This window comes from Rhipicephalus microplus, chromosome 6, assembly GCF_043290135.1.
Source record: "Rhipicephalus microplus isolate Deutch F79 chromosome 6, USDA_Rmic, whole genome shotgun sequence".
NCBI lineage: Eukaryota > Metazoa > Arthropoda > Arachnida > Ixodida > Ixodidae > Rhipicephalus > Rhipicephalus microplus.
The window spans coordinates 159786938-159808709 of NC_134705.1; the positions used below are offsets into that span (position 1 = coordinate 159786938).

The following is a 21772-nucleotide window of genomic DNA, read 5'->3' on the forward strand; positions in this document are numbered from 1 at the left end:
GCCTTCTAGGGGGCGCTCCAGGAAGAAAAGTGAGGAGAAAAGGGGAAAGTGTCGCAATAGTGTCGCTACTATATATATAGTCGCTACCTTGGAAACTGCTTTTATCTAGAGACCTTAAGCCTAAGTACGCGTCCTGCACCAGAGTGGCCGAAGATCCCCGAAGGTTGAGCGAGAGGGTTACATTTATTTAGCTTGTCGGTGGCTTCGCTGTGGCCGCGGTACAACTCGTGTTGCGTTGGAAGGCTTGTGTGTGAGGCCTGAGGAGCATCGCAAGCGCTGGAAGACCGGGTATTTGTGGAATACGGCAAACATCGTTCTGCGCATTGACCACAACATTGCACGTGGTGAAGCACGCCTGGTGAACCACTCGGTAAGTCCGACAGCCTGCGCGACAGGATTTCGTAATTTTGTTGTAATATTCGTGAAGACAGGTTCATTTTAAATACGGAACATTGTCACACGATTTCGCGCGTTGGTGGCGGTACCATCCACACCATTGCATGTTCGCGTCTCATGCAGCATGCTCGCGTCTCGTGCAGAGATGTGCATGGTCACGTCTCGTGCCGGCCCAAGAACCCCCCCCCCCCTAAACTGTCGCTCTCTTCTCCCTCTCTCGGCTCGCAAGGCCGACGCCGGCAGCGTCTACTAGTAAAAAACAAAGGACTGCTCGCGCTGTACAACCACTCACTGGCCGGCCCGTATATGTAGGCACTGGATCACGCGTTTGAAATTCAGTCAAGGGCATTTTTACTTTGCTTTTTCCCTTGACGTCGAAGGCAACCCTTCTCCCTCATTCAATAAATAAGAATATAAAAACTAAATAATAATTGAGCATTCCCAAGCCATACACAATCACCCAACATTTATACAATAACCCCACAACTCTGCGACGCATTCACTCGAGTTCGTGCCGAAAATGCGGGCGGCTTATTTATTTTATATACTCCTTGGAGTTCGCCCATGGCCATGGAGGAAGGAAAAAAAGATGATGGCGCATTACGTCACACGAGTGAAGTCCACATTGTCGGCCCAACACGTGATCAAAACGTCTGAGTTTGTGGTAGGTTTTATTACTCTCGGTGCTGTTCTGCCTTTGAACCACCTGCGTGAGCCAGCCGGTCTGCGCCGAACCAGCGCGTTTCGATTAAAACCTACCGGGCGCCGTACTCCGAGGTATCAGCAAGTCTCGTTTACTCTGTGATCTTGCGCAAAAGGACACGTGTGGAGTCAACTTTGATGGCTTCAAAACGGGTTGGATTGCCAAGGCTGTGTGCATGACGTCATGCTCCCTCCTGTGTTTTTTCTTCCTCCAGGCCCATGGCGCTAGCGCTGTCATTTTGCACACTTGCGGTAGGTGATTACGAAACTATGGTACAATGAGATCGGATTGTCACAAGTTAGAACACGGTTCCTGGAACTGGGTGTAGAAATATTCGTTCATATCTTGCCCATTCGCGCAATTTCGCTCGTGTCCAATGTTATATCAAGGAAGTTTGAAGTGACGATTGCGGTCCGCGTACATAAGGCTTATGCTGACGTGTGAGTGAGTGTGCGTGCGTGCGCGCTCATCGCCGGCTTGTTTATTTTTTCTATCGATGTAATGTGTACCAAGTAGCAGTAGGTTCGGTTACTGTGACGGTCGCCTCGAATTGATTTCCTTGAGGTGAACTTATAAACCGCGCTTCTTTGACAATCTCCGATTGCAAATAGCTTGGGCTCCATGTGTACTGATAAAACCCGAAATATTCGATAAACACACGCCGGTAAAATATTTGACAACTCAGGTTTATTCGATAAACTTCGATTTTATAAACGTGCATTCTGAAAGCTCAATATGATTGATTGATTGATATGTGGGGTTTAACGTCCCAAAACCACTATATGATTATGAGAGACGCCGTAGTGGAGGGCTCCGGTAATTTAGACCACCTGGGGTTCCTTAACGTGCACCCAAATCTGAGCACACGGGCCTACAACATTTCCGCCTCCATCGGAAATGCAGCCGCCGCAGCCGGGATTCGAACCCGCGCCCTGCGGGTCAGCAGCCGAGTACCTTAGCCACTAGACCACCGCGGCGGGGCGAAAGCTCAATATCACCAGCTGGAGACTATCAACTGACTTTATTAAATGCGAATGCATTTCTTTGGGCTATGTCAGGCGTCCGTCGGGATCCGTGTCCACCGCCCTCTCCCACAGCAACAGCTGCGGGCGCTCGCGCTTATCCTCGCCCCTAGCAACCGGAGCATGTGGTATTGCAGGTCCAGTGCGTCGCCGCTCCTTCTCTCTCTTCCCTGCGCCCCACATACCCGTCCGCTCGCACCTCTCTCTCGACCATTCGCTGGCTGGGTACCTCTCAAGAACATACGGAAGTGTGTGCTCGAGACGCCGCTGTTAAATGACAACACAGTGCCGAGAACGCTGTTTGTTTTATTCTCTTCATAGGATTTTTTTAACCGTGCACGCTAGCTACTAGAACTCGAAACGCCTCGCGACCGACAAACGCCACGTCCGGCGGACGCCGCTATTAGCTGCACGGCGTAAGAGAGATGAAAAAAGAAAACATTATTATTCTAACGCTGGGTTCTCACGTACGAAACACCGCTATGGCCGCTATGCAGAGCATTCGCATTTTTCACGATTCTCTTCGAGGAGGTGGAGGCATTTTTTTCGGCCATTGTCAATGCATATAAACCACTAAGGCAGCCTTACTGATCATTTGCAACGCAAACGAAAAAAACACGAAAGTAAAACAGAGTTGAAAAAAATCGCCACATATCCACGAAGTTAATGATGATGAGTGGGGCGAAGCGACCATTCCTCCATGTGTCCGTCCGTGCGTGCATGCGTTCAATCGCGTTCGAGAATCCAGACGGCGCGCGGGTAACACCGACGAGACGCGAGCCAAGCAAGCCGATCGCAAGCGTCTTTAACGCGCCCGCCACGCTGCTTCGTCCATACCCCAACAACAATCTGCCATGTACAGCGACTATCCAGGAGACTGAGAGAGGCACTCGTTCTCCGCGTACCCAGGCAAAACCCTCACAGCAGCCAATCAGGGAGTAGCGGTACAACACCATCTAGAATATCCTCACTCAACTGCAATTTGTATGTATTTCTATGAGACAGCGCCGTCCATTATACTGTTCGGGAGATACTGGCTTCTTTTCCTTCTGGTCTATTCTTCTCTCGGTTACGCGGGGCGCATGACAAGGTCAGGAAAAGAGGAGCTTCGCCCTAAAAATAATCACTTTATTACATACGCGAGTAGGCCCCGCCGCGGTGGTCTAGTGGCTAAGGTACTCGGCTGCTGACCCACAGGTCGCGGGTTCGAATCCCGGCTGCGGCGGCTGCATTTTCGATGGAGGCGGAAATGTTGTAGGCCTGTGTGCTCAGATTTGGGTGCACGTTAAAGAACCCCAGGTGGTCGAAATTTCCAGAGCCCTCCACTACGGCGTCTCATAATCATATGGTGGTTTTGGGACGTTAAACCCCACATATCGATCAACGTCCGCGAGTAGAGAGAGAGAAACAACTTTATTGATGGCATAGCAAGGTCGTTAAACTTAATTTGCCGGTGGTTCGAAGGGTAGTGGCCAAAAGCTCGCCACGTTCGTTTCAGCCCAGCTAACCACTTCTGCCTGAAGACGGTAGTCAGCTGACGAAAGGAGCGACTCCCACGCCTCGAGGGAGGAAGCTGGCAGTATTGTTCTTGGTTGGGGGGTTACCCTCGCATTCCCAAAGATTGGAATTTCGGGTAGCTTTCACGCAGCTGCAATGTCGGCTGCTTGGTGTAATCTCTTCTGGATAAATTTTAGACAGCCGATGAGGGCTGGGCAAAGAATTTCTTTGGATTTGCCTCCAGATCGTGGCCTGTTCCCTTGACATATCTGCCCGCAATGTCTTGCGGTTTTCTCGGTAGTACGCTTTAATTTCGTTATACGTGGTAATCCCTTCCTGCAGGAAGTCCCGGGTGGGGGGGTCCACGTCCCGGTTGATTAAACCTCGGGCTACGCCATGGGCCGCCTCCTTCCCTGGATTTTCACCGTGAACGGGCACCCATATAAGTTGTATTTTATTGTCTCGTTTCTTATTTTTGCTAATGTTGGCCGCTTTCAGCCCAACACAGCCCATCGTAAAATTCATGAGCGCACTTTTCAAATCACTCAGGATGAACTTGGTAGCCGGAATTGAGGTAAAGAGCGCGATGGTGGCTTCTTCTGCTTATAATGCTGAGGCCGTTTTTACGGTGGCTGCAGTGACAAGTTTCCCGCTGCCGGTCACCGCGCATATGGTGTAACGGTCTTTCGCTTGTCGAGCGGCATCAACATACAGAACGTTTGGGCGATCCTGAAATTGTTTTGCGAGGTTTTCTGCTCTTGCCTCTAGTCTCTCGTCATGTATTCCTGCCAGCATATTTTTGGGCAGGGGTTTAATTATAATGTCTGCACGAGTTGCCGCTGGCAGGAAAACCTTGTTGTTAAAAATGCAACTAGTGCGTCGTCCGAGACGGTTGAGTAAGTGCAAGCCTGCTTTGGTTCGCGAGAGCCTTTCTTCTTAGGCCGTCAAATGCACTTCTATTAGTTCCTCCACTGTGTTGTGGATACCAAGGCGCAGTAGTTTTTCTGTGCTTGCGTATCTGGGAAATCATAAGGCACGTTTATATGTTTGTCTAATTAGGGAGTTTAGTTTTTCTAGATTCTTCTTTCTGAGTTGGTAGTAGGAGAATGAGTAGGTGACTCGACTGATTACAAAAGCATGGATTAACTTGCATAGGTCGGATTCTTTCATTCCCTGGTTTTTCGTTGCCACTCTCCTTAGAAGCCTAGTCGTTTGCCGAACGAATGCCTGTAACTTGTTGATATCTTCTGCGTTATGAGTGTTATGCTGTATGAGCGATCCTAAAACTCTGATTGTGCGAACAGTGGGGACAACGTTCCCATTTACTGTGATATCGATTGCAGAGCGTGCTCCACTGTAGGGGTCATCCTTCCTGCATCTACTCTGCATAAGCTGTTAGTCGTCGTAGAATTGCATGTTTCATTACTTTCCCTAAACATGATGTAAGGAAAATAGGCCGAAGATTTTTCAGACTCAATGCCTTGACCGGCTTGGGAATAAATATTACTCGAGCATGTTTTCAACTTGGCGGTAGTGTCCCAGACGCCCAATGTTTGTTCATAAGGTCAGAATTGCCGTAATAGACTTTCGTCAAGGTTACGCAATATTTTGTTGGAAATTTGATCATCTCCTGGGGAAGCCGTTGTACGGATCCTATTCAAAACAGCACGTATTTCCGTCTCGGTTATATCTCGATCTAGCTCATGGTTAGTATTTCCGAGGTATTCAGGCATTTTTGACGAGTCTACCTGTGTGTTTAAATACCTGTTTTTCAGTTCTTTCACTAATTCATGGTTGGTGCCCGTGTATTCGTAAACGAGCTGATGCATTTTATTGCGCGACGTGCTTTTAGTCTGCTCGGGATCCAATAGGTGCCTGAGGAGATACCAGGTGCTTTTATTTCCTAGCTGACCGTTGAGCCTGTCGCATAGCTGACGCCATTGTGTTTAACTAAGTGTTTTTGAGTACTCCTCGATGTCCCTGTCAATTTCCGCTAGTTGGCGTTTCAACTTTCGATTGTGCTTTTGGCGGAGCCATCAGAGATGTAAGCTGGCTTGTGCTTCCCACGGGTGCACAAGCTTCGAGTCCGGGACGGGGCCGTCCCGCTCCATTGGTGTTCCGCATGTAGCCTGTTTAGCATCATTAGTGAGATCGGTGGTCCACTCATTGAGACCTTCGATAGTGGTGGTTAAGCGCTTGTCTCTCAGGATTCGAAAGACATCCCGTTTCGTGTGTTTAGTAGTGAATTTCGTTGTTTTTTTTTTTTTGCAGCCTTTAGTGGGTACGTTGATGGAAAGCAGATATTGGTTGCTTCCTAAATGTCGTTTAGTGTTTTCCCACGTAACTGCATAAGCGTTTTTAGCAATTGTCAAGTCGGGGGTTGTGTTGCGACTGCCGCTATTCCCAATCCTAGTTGGTTGGTCGGTGAGCGTGAGTTGCGTAAGACCCAAGTCCCTAATCGTTTCCCATAGTTTAGTGCCCTTGCGGTCACATTTCGAATAGCCCCATTCGGTATGTTTGGCATTAAAGTCACCCATTACTATCAGCTGTGAGTGACCCGCTATTCTGCTAACTTTTCTTAGAAGTGAAGCAACGTGGGTACTAGTATCTCTGGGTGGACTATACAAATTTAAAACGTATACACTGCTATCTGAGCGTTTGTGGGGGAGAAGTTCTACGAGCGTGTGAGCTATCTCTGTATATTGCAAGTCATGTTGGATTGCCGTGAGATTGCGTTGCACCAGTATGGCGATAGCCGGTTCCTTACCTGCAGTGGTAAATTCGTTGAATGCGGCATATCCACACAGTTTCGCAGGATAGCCTGTCTCCTGTAACGCAATTATATCAGGGGACTGGTCGGTGGATTGGAGGTGAAATTGCAAAGCTGCCCGTTTGTTGCGGTAGCTTCTGCAATTCCACTGCCAGAAGAGCGTGATAGTCACGTTGACCATCTTTTAATGAATATGGCGTAGCCCTGACAGATCGGGTCGAGGGCATTTCGGGAATTTTGCGAGCAATGGGCTGCGTGGGAGTCAAGGACGGTGTCTGTGATGTGATTTCGCCAGCCGCAGCTGCACTCGCGGTCAGAGCGGGAAGCGAATCGAAGCGAGCTGTAAGGTTAGTGAGAGCCATACCAAGGGCACCGATACCCTCAGTGAGCTTTTGGTTTTGAGTTGTTTGCTCCCTAAACATTTTGTCGAATAAAGTTTCTAGCCTTTCAATTCAATCATTGATTTGTGAGACGTTCTGGTCTGCGGTGGTAATTACGGCTGTTGGTTCGGCAGCCTTACGTTTCGTGCCCCCTGACCGCGTCTACGTCCATTATGGCAGTGTTTTCATTTTGCGCGGCACAGGCCACGATCTGTTCGGTACTGTTCGTAATAGTGGCACTAGCGGGCACTTGTTTGCGTTCTAATTGTTTAATTTAATCATTAGCTGCAGCCAATTGTTGTTGCAATAGTTTGACCTGCTCTGCCAACTCCCTCACCTGCTGGTTTTCGAAGGATTGTGTCTGCGGCTGTCGCTGCTTGTCCGTCTACCAAGCAACACTCTTTGCATGTGGGAAGGCCGGAAGTCTGTTGTGGTGATCCCTGGTCCTTGACGGGGATCGGGAGCGGGCCCCGTTGTCAGGACTGGTAGCACTGGTGCTCCTTCTCCCAAGCAGCGGGAAAGATTCTTGACAGTTCTTATTGTCTGTAGTTGTATCCTCGGTCTGGAAGTCTGAAAGGTGCTGAGTTGCTTTGTCGGTGCTCTTGTTGTTTCCTGGAAGCTTCTTTTTGAGGAACCGGTATTTACAGTATCGACTGCTGGTTAGGTGGCCGCCTTTACAAACGACGCATTGCGTCGGGCAAGTGAATTCTTTGCTGTCGGTAGGTTGCGGGTGGCTTTCGCCACAACGACGACAGTTATCTTGTTTCGGCTTCGGACCCACGTCGGTCTTATGACCAGTTTGTCTGCAATCGAAGCACACCTCTACCCGTTCTCGGAAGAGAAATATCAAAAGCGTGAAAGCAAGGTAGCGGACATGCTTCGGTAGGGTATGACCAGCAATGGTTAAGATGAAATGTCTGGTCTTTCCCAGTCGCCGAGCGCTTACGATGTCGATAGTTGGATCGCGGGCGCGAAGCTCGTTGAAAATCTGGTCATCACTTTCGAAGCTGTGCGCATCGAATATTATGCCTCTAACCGAGTTGTCGCGTGCAGGGGCATACACAGCCATGGCACAGGGTTGGTCGGAAATTTTCACTTGTGTCATCTTCAGGTAAGCCTGATGTGAACCGTGCACGCCTGCACGGTTCACATCAGGCGTGCTGACAGTGATAGTGTTGTTGGTCGGGTGAATGCGCATCTGGTCGGTGTGAAGGACTGCGGGTGAGTCGAATCCGGCAGCGGCGCATAAGGCTTCAGAGAGGCAGGCTGGTCCCAGATCGGCTAGGTGTAATGAACCCTGCGGTCGCAGGGCTATTTTATAGTCTTCCGGTGATAACCATGGCAGTGGGCGTCGCTTTATAGCGGGCGGTGGTCATGCACGGCAAGGAGTCGGCTTGCCGCGTTGGGTGTCGGTGGTCACATTGTCGGCCATGTCTGAGCTGTGCTCGGGACCAGGACGGCGATATCGGCGTTGCATGGCCAACGCAGTATGTGACCACGATCCGTCATTAAGCTCTTCATCAGTGTTTGGCGTTCCTGTTACGACAACTTCCATTTTCTTGTTGGGACGCGCTCTGGAAGCGAACGCTGACAGCGAAAGGCGGTGTCTGGTCGCAACGACGCCGGAGTTAGGGTAAGAACGGCGGCCTATAGCGTAGTCGGGCATGGTGCGTTGCGTTCACAGAGCAAAACAACAACTTGCTGGTGTGAAGTGGTGATTTCCAACGGTGCCTGGTGTCGGCGATTTCCAACAGTGCCTGGTGTCGTCTTGGAGCGTTGGGTCACTTTTCATACGTAGAAAAGGAACTTGTGGCGGTGCAGCAAGGTGAAAATGCACAGTCCATGCGAAACGTGTCCGTGAGCTCTGGCGATCACAGAGCCTCCCCCCATACGCGAAGAAATGAACTCAGCCAGATGGGTGCAGGAACAGAGACCCATCACTTATGCAGAGATGAGCACTTTTAGGGGCGATGCTCCTTATAGCGGCCCCCGTTCGTCCCTCGTAGTCGTAGTCGTAGTCATAGTGTGTAATCAGTCTTACGTTTTGACCTGCAAGGCGGTGCCTGTGCGTTCTTGAACCACAAAAAAATCGTAGCGTGCGCGTTAACTAAAAGCCGAATTCTCCTGTCTCTCATTCCCCATTAGCAGCCATTGGCATGTACATTGAGACACATCTGAAAAGAAACGATTGCTACGTTATACTCGCTGGGCGTAACCTCCTTGGTTTTCGAAAGGTGTAGCGAGCGTTGAGCCGCAGTACCATGCATACCATGAAGTAGTATATGCCATGAACTCAAGGTGGTTAAAGGTGGGAAGTAGACACGAAGCGCAAGCCGTAAGAAAGTGTGCGTGTGCCACCTCTGGTTTAGTCCTTGGAATGTCCGCTGGATGGCGGTGCTTCTATATCGGGAATAGGGAGCCTACATGAACGGCCGTTTTACATGAACAGCCTACAAAAACGGCTGTTCATGTAGGCTCCCTAATCGGGAATATATGACGAAAAGATGCGAGATGGTGGTACTGGGAGTGTTGAGAAGATGGACGAAAGAACACTCAGACAGATCCATGGATGGACTCACGGATGGCAGCACCAACGGATGGACGCATGGACGGACGCAGGGGCGGATGCATGGATGAACGCAGGGACGGACACACAGATGGACGTGCGGAGGCACGAACAGACGCACGCGCGGACGGGCGAATGGACGCACGGACGGTCACACAGACGGACGCATGGACGGACGGAAGCAAGAACAAATGGACGGACGGATGCTTCGCCCCACTCTCCATCATTCACTCTGTGGATATGCTGCCATTTTTTATAACGCGATTGTGCGTGGCTTGGGCTGAGAGTTGCTCCTTGCACCAGCCTTCTACTACGGTGCTCGATTTCTGGCCGCCGCTCACACGTCACTCTTTGTTTCAGCGGCGTATACTTTTACTGTTTTCGGCGTTTGCTATACTGCACTAAAGACCGACGTTTTGCTTCGCTGCATGCATCAGTTTGACAGAAATAATATAAAAGGCACGCGTCCATTCGAATGCCGATACCTACCAGCGGTAATCAACCACATCCGTTCATATTTCATTATAGCATGCTACAGTAAACGTGGCGTGCGACTCCCTCAAGAATGGTGGTCAGATAAGTTCACCATGCAGCAGCCCACGCCGTAGGCGTTGAAACATTTCTAAATGCACTAACTGGTTGATATGCGCCTTGGGGACGGCTTTAAGCTCTCCCATAGTAGAGTACCGAGTACTCTAAATCGTTAACCACTCCTTCTAAACACACAGAACGGGCACTGAGGCCCATGAGACGCCTTTTTGCTCTCCCATAGTAGAATAGGTAGTACTCTAAATCGTTACCCACTTTATAAAACAATGACTGAACCATAATGCACTCATAGTGAGTGACATTGCTGGGATGGATTTCTGCTCCCCAATTGTAGAGTACCAACTGCTCTAAACTATTCAATATTTTTGAATGAGAAGCATTTCTTAGTGAACTTCAGTGACTTTGCATCAATCAATCAATCAATCAATCTATCTATCTATCTATCTATCTATCTATCTATCTATCTATCTATCTATCTACCTATCTATCTATCTATCTATCTATCTATCTATCTATCTATCTATCTATCTATCTATCTATCTATCTATCTATCCAGCCGTCTACGACTTTTAGCTCTCCTGGCCGTTTCGATAATGGTCTCAATACCAAACTTGGTATGGCATAACATGACTGTATGGAGAACATATTTGACTTGTCATAACATGAAAATCATTACATGAATGTCATGATTTACATTCCATAATCCTGCAGCTCTCACGGTGGTTTAGTTCACAAGGCATGTTGCAAAACTGGTATGGTATGACATGATTACATGGCAAACACAAGCTACAGACCCTAACATGAAAATCATGACATGCGTCTCATGTAACAACATGACTACTTGCCAAGCTCATGACGCGCCTGCGGGCGTTTTGCTAGCGTCACATATACCAAATTTAGTATTACGGTACGTGAAAGGATAGCGAAGGAATGTGACTGGTGCAAACAGTATAATCATGAGATGCGTGTCATGTAACAACGTGATCACATGCTAGCTCATGATGCGCTGGCGGCCCTTTCACTGGCTTGACGTTTACCAAATTCGGTATTACGGGGCGTGAATGAATATCGAAGGTATGATACTGGTGCAAACATGATAAACTTGAGATGCGTGTCATGTAACAACATGACAACATGCTATGCTCATGATGCGTTCGTGGCCGTTTTAATAGCTTCACATCTACCAAACTCGGTATTACGTGATGCGAACGGACGACATAGGTAATCAAAACATAAAAATATGATAATCACGACATGCGTGTGTCATGTAACAACATGTCTACACGCCACACTCATAATGCGCTTGCGGTCGTTGAGCTAGCTTTACGTATACCAAATTTCGTATTACGCGATGCCAGTGGATGACGAACATATGTGACTGGTGCAAACATGATATTTATGAGATGCGTGTCATGTGAGCACATGGCTACATGTCACAGCCAAGGCGCCGATACATTTTGACGCCCCGCGGTGTGCGTGCTCACCGGCATTCATTTCGTCGGGTCACGCCGTCGTTGCCACGACAGTCACCTGTCCTGCCATATATACTCGCAGGCGCCAACACCACCTAGACTATGTCAATAGTCTAGGTGGTGACCCCACACATCCTGCCGCCCGCTCGTACGCCTTCATCTACGTGCGCGATGGACTCTCACATTGCACTGTTGATGTTTCTGACACCTTGTGCAGTGAGGTTGAATGTGTGGCGGTTAAAGTGCGCCTCGGGCAGCGCGACACGGCAGTGGCGTGTGTTTATGTCCATCCTTTCCACAGGTGGGACACGGCATTCGTGACCCGTTTGGTGCGACGCCTACAAGGTGACTGTGTGATCTGTGGAGACTTCAACTCGCACCATACGGCTTGGGGGAGTGACCACATAGAATGCAGAGGCAGAGACCTGTTGGATACCATTGCTGCGACAGGCTTGCTTATTATAAATACGGGCTGTACGACTTTCGTCCGTCGCGGCGTAAAAAGCAGTGCCATAGACCTCTCACTTGTGAGTGACCATTGCCGGTACGAATGGAAGAGGGAGGCAGACACGTGGGGCTCAGATCATTACCCTCTCCACATAGAGCCACTTGATCGGCGCCGCGCGGGCACGCGCACATACACTGTCACTGACTGGCCACGTTTTCGGCAACTCTCGGCTGCCTCCCACCTTCCGGTGTCACCTACCTCTCGCACGTCGCCCGCTGCGTCGAAGCGGCCTCGCGCAAGTGCACAGTGCCAGTGGGGACACCAGCTCTGGACATAAAACTTCTTAATTTACGCGCGGCTCGCCGGAGGCTCCAGCGCCGTGCGACTAAAAGTGACCGCAAGGAGCACTGGACACTTTATAATCGCCTTGACGCCGTGTGTCGCCGACACGCACGGCAAAGACGCGACCGCTGTTGCGAAGCGCCCCTCCGACGATGTTACGAAGGGCGCCTCGAAATCTCACCGCTGCAACCACTGTTGCGAAAGACGGCGACGCCAACACGGTCCCGAAGGCGCCACTGCTTCCAACTCCGCCGGGAAGGTCACCAGCCGTTTGGTAGCGTATGTTTATCAGCTCGCGACTGCTTCTGCGCAGAGCTGATAAGACGAGCGGACGAGACGACGGTGAGGTAAACAAGGTTTATGTACAGCATATATACAGAGGCATTACAAATTCGGTACTGGGGCCGACAGAGACTCGAAGAGCCGAGCTCTCCTCTCTAACACATAGGTATGCTCTCAAACGGGTCCGCTCTGACACACAGGTAAGCTTTCCCAAGGACCGCCGATGGCGACGCGCCGCAGGGCTTCTTTTATTCGCACCGGGTCCAACCAAAATGTCCAATCAGAAGCGCCGCTGGTCGTCAGGGCAAACTCCTCCAATGGGGTCGCCGCGCAATGCGTCAGACCCCCAGACACGAAGACGCCAGTTGTTTACTCGACGGGTCGCTTGCCGAGGCTGACTCACTGCACGTGCACGCCAGAGAGGCGCCGACAGAAAGGCGCCGTGGCGTGCTGACGCCGTTGAGTTGTTGATCGCGTCAGGCGAACTCGCGGCCGGCCTTGACACAGATTGCCTTTTTCAGAGGCACGGCCGTTCGCTGTGGACTCGCAGGCATAACAGCACCCCCGCCGCCAGACAATGCGCCGAAAAGACGAGCTGCTTCCACGGGGCTCGGATGACAGGCGCGCTCGTTCGCCAGGTCCCTCCAGGTTCACCTCCAGGGCCATGGGGAGAATGCAGCTCCAGACTGTTCCAGGAACACATCCCATTCTTGACGACGGATCCCAGCTCCACTGGCTTGTCGCCACAACTTGTCGACCAGCTTCACTCGTCTCTTCTGACCACCTTCGGTTTCAGCACTTGTCGATGGTTCTGCAACTTGCCAAGAACGGATCGACAACAGACAACACACGACACAAGCAAGTGCCCTCGGTCACCCGACAGAACACCAGACCAAGTATAGTACAACATATACCTAGCTACGTGTCTATCGAAATTTTGTTCCCTCTACATCAAGAGGCACATGTGGGACACAAGACTCTTAAAATGACAACTCAATTTTTTTTCCCACGTACAACAACGTAACGAATTAGAATACAACATTAAGTTGGCCCCTTGAGATCACTCTGAACGAGAGCGCTCAGCTCAGGTCGTGATGAGGTCAAAATTTTGCCCCGAATCGCCAGCGAGAAACCGAAAGGTTGAGAAGGTACTAGCTAGAACGCACTGCTCAATGCACCTGCATTAGCGTTTAGCTTTCCCTTTTTTTTTCTAGCGAACGTCAAAGTTGCGCTGTGGAGCAACATGCTCCATCTCAGTAACCGGCCACTTTTAGGCGACGATACCTATGCGGCACCAAGAGCGGCTCACACTTGCGACGTTGCACAGGGGAACAACGATACGGCTTGCTACGGATTGACTCCTCACCGCTTAGCTCGATATCGTGTTCGATCACACTCGTGTTTCCGGGGCGGTCCGAAAACACGTCTCCAAACTCGGAAACGATCTTTCTCAGATCCTCCTTCTGCACTTCACTTAACCTAGGCTCTAGGTTTATCTGCTCCCAGATTACTTTCGATCCCCCTTCGATTATCTCACAAGAACTAAAAATTTCTGCTTCCTCTTCCTCTGAAGCATTCAACAGCTGATTTACGACCGTTTGATGTTGAACTTTGGGTTTCATCAAGTTGTAAATTTTGTTCTGCCGCCTTCCTAATTTCACTTCATAATTGGGGTCATAAAGCTTTGATGTTACTTTGGCGGGCCCCTCCCAATGAATCTCAAGCTTGTTCCTTTTGGACGGCTGCAGCAGCATTACCTGATCATCAACTTCAAAAGCGCGCTTCTTCACCGATTTCTCGTAGTGCTCCTTTGACAGCACTTGTGCCGCGTTTTTGTGGCTTTCCACTAGCGCTTCAATCGAGAGATCCTACCGCTGCTCTCGAATGAGCGCCTCTCGATCAACTCTCGGCAGCTCGCACCAACTTTCCGCTACAGGCGAGAGCGTTGCAACCCTCTCGCTCTGACTCAATGGCGCCATATCGTCTCCCCCTTCGCATACCTCGCCGGCCGCTTCCGCGACGGGCCGCTCGCGTGACCGCTCACATGACTCATGCGGAAAATTTCCTTTCTGGGGTTCCGTCGACCCGCCGACAAGGTCACTTGAGAGTTCACTGCATTGAACCAGATCAAGCTGCCGCGATAGCTTCCGCGCTTGCGATCGCGTGAGGGCCATGCACGCTAAGTTGGGGAAGAACGATTTGCCCTGCTCTTTGAGAAGCTGCTCTGAGTTGTTGGAGAAAAGATAAGGAAAACGATCATTTAGCGCGGCAGACACAGCCGCTTCGGTGCGAAGCTTACCGAACGGGCCTTCAATGACAACCGTGGCAATTGGTAAGCGAACACTCTGCTCCTCGGCGACTTGCCTGATCCACGCGCATTCTCCTGTAAAGTCATCCGGAGACACCAATGAAAGATGGACCACGTCCATGGTTGCCGCTGAGTCTCTAAGTGCTCGGCACGTTTTCTCATTCACCCTAATTTCTTGGAGATACGGCTCCAACAACCGCATGTTTTTTTCTGATTCTCGGATTGTTGCGAAGGCAAACTTTTCCTGACAGTTTCTCGCGATGTGTCCTTCCTTTTTGCAGTTGTAGCAGATTAGCGGCTTCCGTTTGTTTTCCGATTCAAATGCCTGTGTGGTAGAAACCTCACTCAATTTCTCCGCTTCTGTTTGCCCTTCCCCTACACTGTCCTTCGTAAGAGACGGGTCCTTCTTGAAATTACGATGCGGAGCGGGTCTCCGTTGATCAGGTTTCTTTGAAAAGCCCTCTTTTCTCTCATCCTTTTCAATGCGCACTGCCCTGCTGTGCAACTTTCGGCGAGTATAATACTCCTCAGCTAACTCTGCTGCCTTGTTTAGCTGTACTTCACCAAGTCTGTCCTGCAGCCAAAGCCTGACATTATCCTCGATGCAGCGGTAGAATTGCTCCAATGCAACGCATTCCACCACTCTATCGCGGTCGTCATAAACACCTTCGCCCTTGAGCCATTCAATTAAATCAGCCTTAAGACGAAACGCGAAGTCAACGTGTGACTCATTCCCCTTTTCAGCATACCGGAACCTTTGCCTGAAAGCCTCGGGTGACAACTTATAACGTCTCAAGAGCACTTCCTTAACCTCGTCATAGCTCTCAAACGCTTCCCTCGACAAGCAAGTTATCGCGTCGGACACTTCGCCGGGAAGAAGAGCTAACAGGTTCTGCGCCCAAAGAGACCGCTCCAAAGCGTTTCGCTCACAGACGTGTTCAAACTTGACGAGATACTTCGCCATGTCCTCGCCTACTACGAACGGTGGCAGTTGGTCCCGAATTCTAAAACCGCTGACCTGAATCGTCGGAGAAGCTACGCTAGGCGCCTGCGAACACTGTAGGATTGCCAATTCTAGTCGTTTCATCTGGACGCAGCGCACCGTATCCACGATTCGCCAGTTTTTCAGCTTGCCCATATCATCTCAAATCGGCCCAACACTTGCTGAGGCAGGAGACATGCCACTGTCACTCCGGGCCGATCTTCGAGCGCTAAATCACATAGAGCGTATGAAATGCTCGCGCCACGCACAGCAGCTGGTATTCTGGCTCTCCTCACTTCCGCAGTCACGGATGGGGCGATGCGCTGCGGCATTCTACGCCCTCGTCCCGAGCTCACCGGATGTGAATGACTATAGTGCCCCGCCCTGCCACCATCGCCCTCTCAAGATTCGGACACGGTTACCGGGAGTGGCAAGCAAGCGGACGACGCCAGTGTGTGCGCTTCGGCACGAAACTGCTGCCACTTTTGACGAACTTCTCGCGGGACGACTCCTCGTCTTTACTGACGGTTCAGTGTTGAACGACGGGTGTGCCGCGGCTGCGTGTGTGGTGCCTTCGCTGGAGCTTCACAATCAGTGCCGCCTCGCCTGCGAGGCATCGTCGACGATAGCCGAACTCGCCGCGCTTGACCTCGCCGTCGATGCCCTCATTCAACTGAGAGTTCCGTCGGCTGCCGTTCTCTCGGACTCACGTGCTGCTCTCCAACTACTCACGCAGGACGCCCGCAGACCTCCGGTTGCCACGCGCATCGCGCGGAAGCTCGAAGCAGTGCAGGACCTAGGGTGTGATCTTGTGCTGCAATGGATACCGGCGCACGTTGGAATATCCGGCAATGAAGTGGCCGACGAGCTGGCCAAAGAAGCACACTCTCCGGGAACCCATGTGACTACAGCGGTGAGCACATTCGACGTAGCAAGGCTTCGCACACGGTGCTCCGTCACTGCTCGCCACCCGGACCCACGAGTTGCGGCAGGGCAGCCACCACGCCCACTCCCGAAAACTGGATTTTCGATAGAGGAGCGTGCCCTCCTTCTCCGCCTGCGCATCGGCTGCTACCGCACGGCGGAACGGGTTCACAGACAGTCGGGACGTGGAGACCCAAACTGCCGTCATTGCCCACAGCCCGAAACACTCCATCACATTATCTTCCAGTGTGAGGAGTATTCGGACGCGCGCAGATCACTCTTCGATGCTTACAGCAAACTGGGACTCTGCACCAGCACTGTTGATGTGATTCTTTTTCCCCGTGCGCACGCATGCCTGGTGAAGCGCGCGCAAGCTGCCCTCATCACCTTCCTCAAGACTTCTGCGCTATTTGAGCGCTTGTGAACTGAAGGAACATTAGTGCCTCCCCATCGATGTCCACTGGACTCGTATTAGTGAGTGCTACGGACCACAATGTTTTCCGTACAAAGATTACGCGCTTCGGCGAGTGCTTCACGCACTTTGTACGACGCGCCAAACAAACCGTTGTCCTCCTCTCGATGACGATACCTCTCCGGCCCTTGGGAGCTTTCCTAGTCAACTGTGCATGGCGCGTGGGGGCTTGTGAGTCCGTTGCGGAAAGCAGAACGAATGACCCTCGCCTTTCTTTTTTTTCTCTCTTTTCCAATCTTTCCCTCCCTATATCTTTTATTCCCCATACCCCATTCCTGTGCTGACCTGTTGAGGTGTCTTTGTAAGGAGAGACAGTTACGGGTCGGCACTTTTCTTTTCTTCTGTTGTAACCACTTATATATTGCAGGCACTTGCCGTGCAGCGTTGCTTTGACGCATACGCATTTCAGCGCGTCCGCCATTCCTCCGTCATGACAAGAGGGAAACGCAGTATTTCTGGGTAACGCATCGGCGCGAAATGCAGCATGTCACATTTCGCGCCGGTTGGCGTCAGGCCGCACCGACGGACGGTGGTCGCACCGTGCGCACCTGGCGTCAGACAATAGAGTGCTCGCGTTTTGCTAACGTAGTGTCGCTGTGCCCAGCGTTCGTTTCGCTTGCGGTCGTTTCGCTATCTCCACATATACAAAATTTGTCATCGCGTTACGAGAATAGATGAGGAAGGTAAACGACCCATCCAAACATGATAATCTTGACCCGGAAGTCATGTACGGCATCATTTACCTCCCCCTCGTAATGTTGTGCTGATATTTAAGTGACATATCAACCTTTCTCATTCGTGCTTCGCATATCATGGATTCCCACTGCACGTGGGATCTGCCAACTTTTTAGATGCAGAGCATCTTATACTCGCGCCTTGTAGTGCGCCGTCCGCGCCGTCCGCACCGCTTCTCGAACATTCGACAGCTGACGCGCGCGCATGCGCCGTCGCGCCGTCGCCCACTCTTCCACCATCTGTGCATCCCTTCCTCCTCTACACACCGCGCGCGCTTCACTCCTCCACCATCTGTGCACCCTTCCTCCTCTACACACCGCGTTCGACATCTACAATTCTCCTGATTCTCCAGTGGACGCGCATGTGGCGTCGCGCTTCGAGAACATTCAACAGCTGACAGTGCATGCGCCGTCGTGCTGTATATATACTCAAGGTCGGCGCTCGCTCGCTCAGTTGCCGCTCATCGGTTGGTTTGTACGGCGCGTCGACGTCCAAGGTCGCGGTGAAATGAATTCCAACGAATCCACAAACACAATGATCGACGTCCCTTCGACCAGCGCCGCCCTTTCGCATACGTGTGTACGTGTTCACTCATTTAACACCCCCTCCTACAACCACGTTAACCAATTTAGCCATCGACCCAAGTAAGTCGCAATTTAACACCCCATTTCACAACCACGTTAACCAATTTAGCCATCGACCCAAGTAAGTCGCACTTTAACACCCCGTTAACCAATTATATGGTCCGCATCCTCCTCAGTGTTCCCCCGAGGGAAGCTGCGGGCAATTTTTTTTAAAACGCAGACAAAACCATAATCTTGGGATGGCTTTCAGCTCTGTCATAAGAGAGTGCCAAGTACTCTACTATGGCATTGACTGCTTTTTCTAAACACACGTCGAAGCGGCCTCATCAAGTGTGAGGCCCAAGGGACGGCTTTCAGCTCTCCCATAATAAAGTACCGAGTACTCTAAACCATTGACCCTTTTTTCTGAACACCAAACAAATCTTCTCGCCTTTATGAGCGGAGGTACGTTGCACAGTCTTCGTTGACGCCTTCAAAGTCATGTAAAAAAGAATTGGTGGGATGCTGGAATCTCAGTGTTTCGATTGATATGTGGTGTTTAACGTCTCAAAACCACCCTACGATTGTGAGAGACGCCGTAGTGGAGGGCTCCGGAAACTTCGACTACCTGAGATTCTTTAACGTGGGCTCAAATCTGAGCGCACTGGCTACAGCATTTTCGCCTCGATCTGAAATGCAACCGCCGCAGCCGGGATTCGATCCCACGACGTGCAGGTCAGCAGCCGAGTTGGGCTTTCCAGCAATTATCTTTTCTAGGTATCAGCGCTTTCACCCAAAATCTTAGAGTTCTTTGTTACAGTTTCCTTCAGTGCCTTATAGGCATACTTTGGATGTTCCCTGCCGGTACTTCTGTCCGCTCTGCCGTTCAAGCCCATGGAGGCTTTGGCAGACCAATCTTGCATTGCATTGTTGGTCCCTCTAAATGTCAATAAAGGGTTATTATTATATTATTATTATTATTATTATTATTATTATTATTATTATTATTATTATTATTATTATTATTATTATTATTATTATTATTATTTCTGATACGATAGGCTTCCAATGCCAGCAGCGCATGCTCATTGTTGCTCCTGCCAAGGACTGACGCTTCTTCAAATCGCGCCTCACATTTGCAGCGAGCGTTACTATTGTTACGAAGGTGTTGGTGCCAGTGTCAACTAGAGAACACTTCGAGCCTTAGAAGAGGTGTCTGGGGCTTTGAACCGATTGTGTCGCACTTGCCTCATGGCGCCTGCAACTGCAACTCTACGCGCATCAACATGAGCCACAAGATGGGCACCTTTATCTGCATTCTTTTTAATCTTTTGTGAATGTGCCCTGAGCCACTCGTCGATGCGCCTTCCAGTTTAAAGTGTGCTCACACGTTTTTGTGTTGATATTTCATTTTATCTTGAGTTTCGGAGTATTTATAATTTTAAAAATAATAATGATAATTAGTTTATCTGATATAAGATGAGGGAGGCTGACACAAAAGGACAGCTACCTTGACAAGCTTCAGTTCCCCAAAAAGTACACGTTTGCTAGTGCAGCAGTGTACATCAAGGTAAGCGGACAGGAAGTAAGAAAAAATGAAAGGATAAAAAAAACAGGAGTATCAGCAACAATGCAACGAATTTTTTCGCAAATGAAATTATTGAGAAGACACTGCAACAACTTATTATGCGAAATTAAACACCGGATTTCGGGAAACTGGAGGGTTATACGAGAAATGAACTTTAAAAAACATCTTCCAATTAAATAATAATAATAATAATAATAATAATAATAATAATAATAATAATAATAATAATAATAATAATAATAATAATAATAATAATCTCCGAAAACGCAGAGGCTTAGCGATAACAAACGGCGCTAAGCTGTGAGGAGGTGGACCAAAACTATAGGAACTGTGCGAAGTTATTGTATGAGAATGACGTAAAACACTGCCTCTTATTAACTTCATTGCTCTGTAACATTGTTCTTTAAAATTTTATTTCTGATTTTACTGTAACACCCTTTTCCTCTGCCTTTGGATCTGTAAGGCATTTTTCTATAATTAAGTAAATTGTTACGCGTAGGATTGAGGTGACATTCAAACCACTGTATCAACAACAACAACAACAACAACAAGAAAAACAACAACCCAGTGGAACATCACCTGATGTTGATGAAAGCAAGGGCTTAGCGTTCTTTTTGCCTTTCCGAGGTTACTGGCGGTGCCTTTCCTTTCGCCTATTCCTCCCCGTTGGTTCGCATCGTCTAATTTCCTTGTAACATGCAACAGCCAGACCAACAACAAGTTTTACCTCAGTTACTGGTCGACAAGTTTGAACTTTATTTGGGCAAATTATGCTCGCTTTGTGCCGCAAAAATTGTTCACTGATTGGCGGCTGCAGGTGTCACGCCCAGCATCATGAATCACCGTGAAGCTATCCACGTGGTCAGCTGCGTTTGCCGCTGCTGGCGTTACCCGATACTGGGTCACCCAAGTGTGCCGCCATGACGCGACAGGCGGGAGAATGTACGTTGGGTTAGTTGGGCTGGGGCCTGGGCGGGTTGCAGAGGCGACGCACTGAGCCCTGCTCATCGGCTCGTGGTGGTACACACACACACACACACACACACACACACACACACACACACACGCACGCACGCACGCACGCACACACGCACACACGTACACACACACGCACACACGCACACTGTTATGCCTGCGAGTCCACAGCGAACGTCCATGCCCCTGAAAAAGGCAATCTGTGTCAAGGCCAGCACGCGAACCCGCCTGTAGCGAACAACTCAACGGCGTCATCACGCGGCGGTGCCTTTCTGTCGCGCACGCACAGCGAGCCCGTCGAAGCAATCGGCGCCTTCCTGTCTGGCGAGTCTGACGCGATGCGAGGCAACGTCACTCGTCCTTGGGTGCAGCCACGTGCAGCGCAGCGGCTCCAGATTCGATGAGAATGACCTGGCCCAGCGGCGACCCCATTGGAATATTCTGACCTCACGGCCAGCGGCGCTTCTGGTTGGACATTTGGTTACTCAAAGAATCCTCCCGGTGCATATAAAAAAAAGCCCTGCGGCGCGTCGTGAGGGGGAGACCTATGTGTTAGAGAGGAGAGCTCGGCTTTTCGGGTCTCTAAGCTGTCGGTCCCAGTGCCGAATTTGTAACGCCTCTGTATATATGCTGTACATGAACCTTGTTTAACTCACCGTCGTCTCGTCCGCTCGTCTATCAGCTCTGCGCAGAAACAGTCGCGAGCTGAGAAACCTACTCTACCAAACGGCTGGTGACCGTGTCAGCGGAGATCGGAGCAGTGGCGCCTTCGGGACCGTGGTGGCGTCGCCGTTTTTC

General features: G+C 50.3%; 1 protein-coding gene across 1 annotated transcript in view; it reads left to right on the forward strand.

Moving 5' to 3' along the window:
• The first annotated feature begins 306 nt into the window (after window positions 1–306).
• LOC119168384 (BTB/POZ domain-containing protein 6) overlaps window positions 307–21772 on the forward strand; it is a 30628-nt gene continuing 9162 nt past the window's right edge. The window contains exon 1 of the mRNA XM_075866881.1: window positions 307–370. The gene's annotated coding sequence lies outside the window, so the exon portion shown is untranslated. The remainder of the gene's footprint in view (window positions 371–21772) is intronic.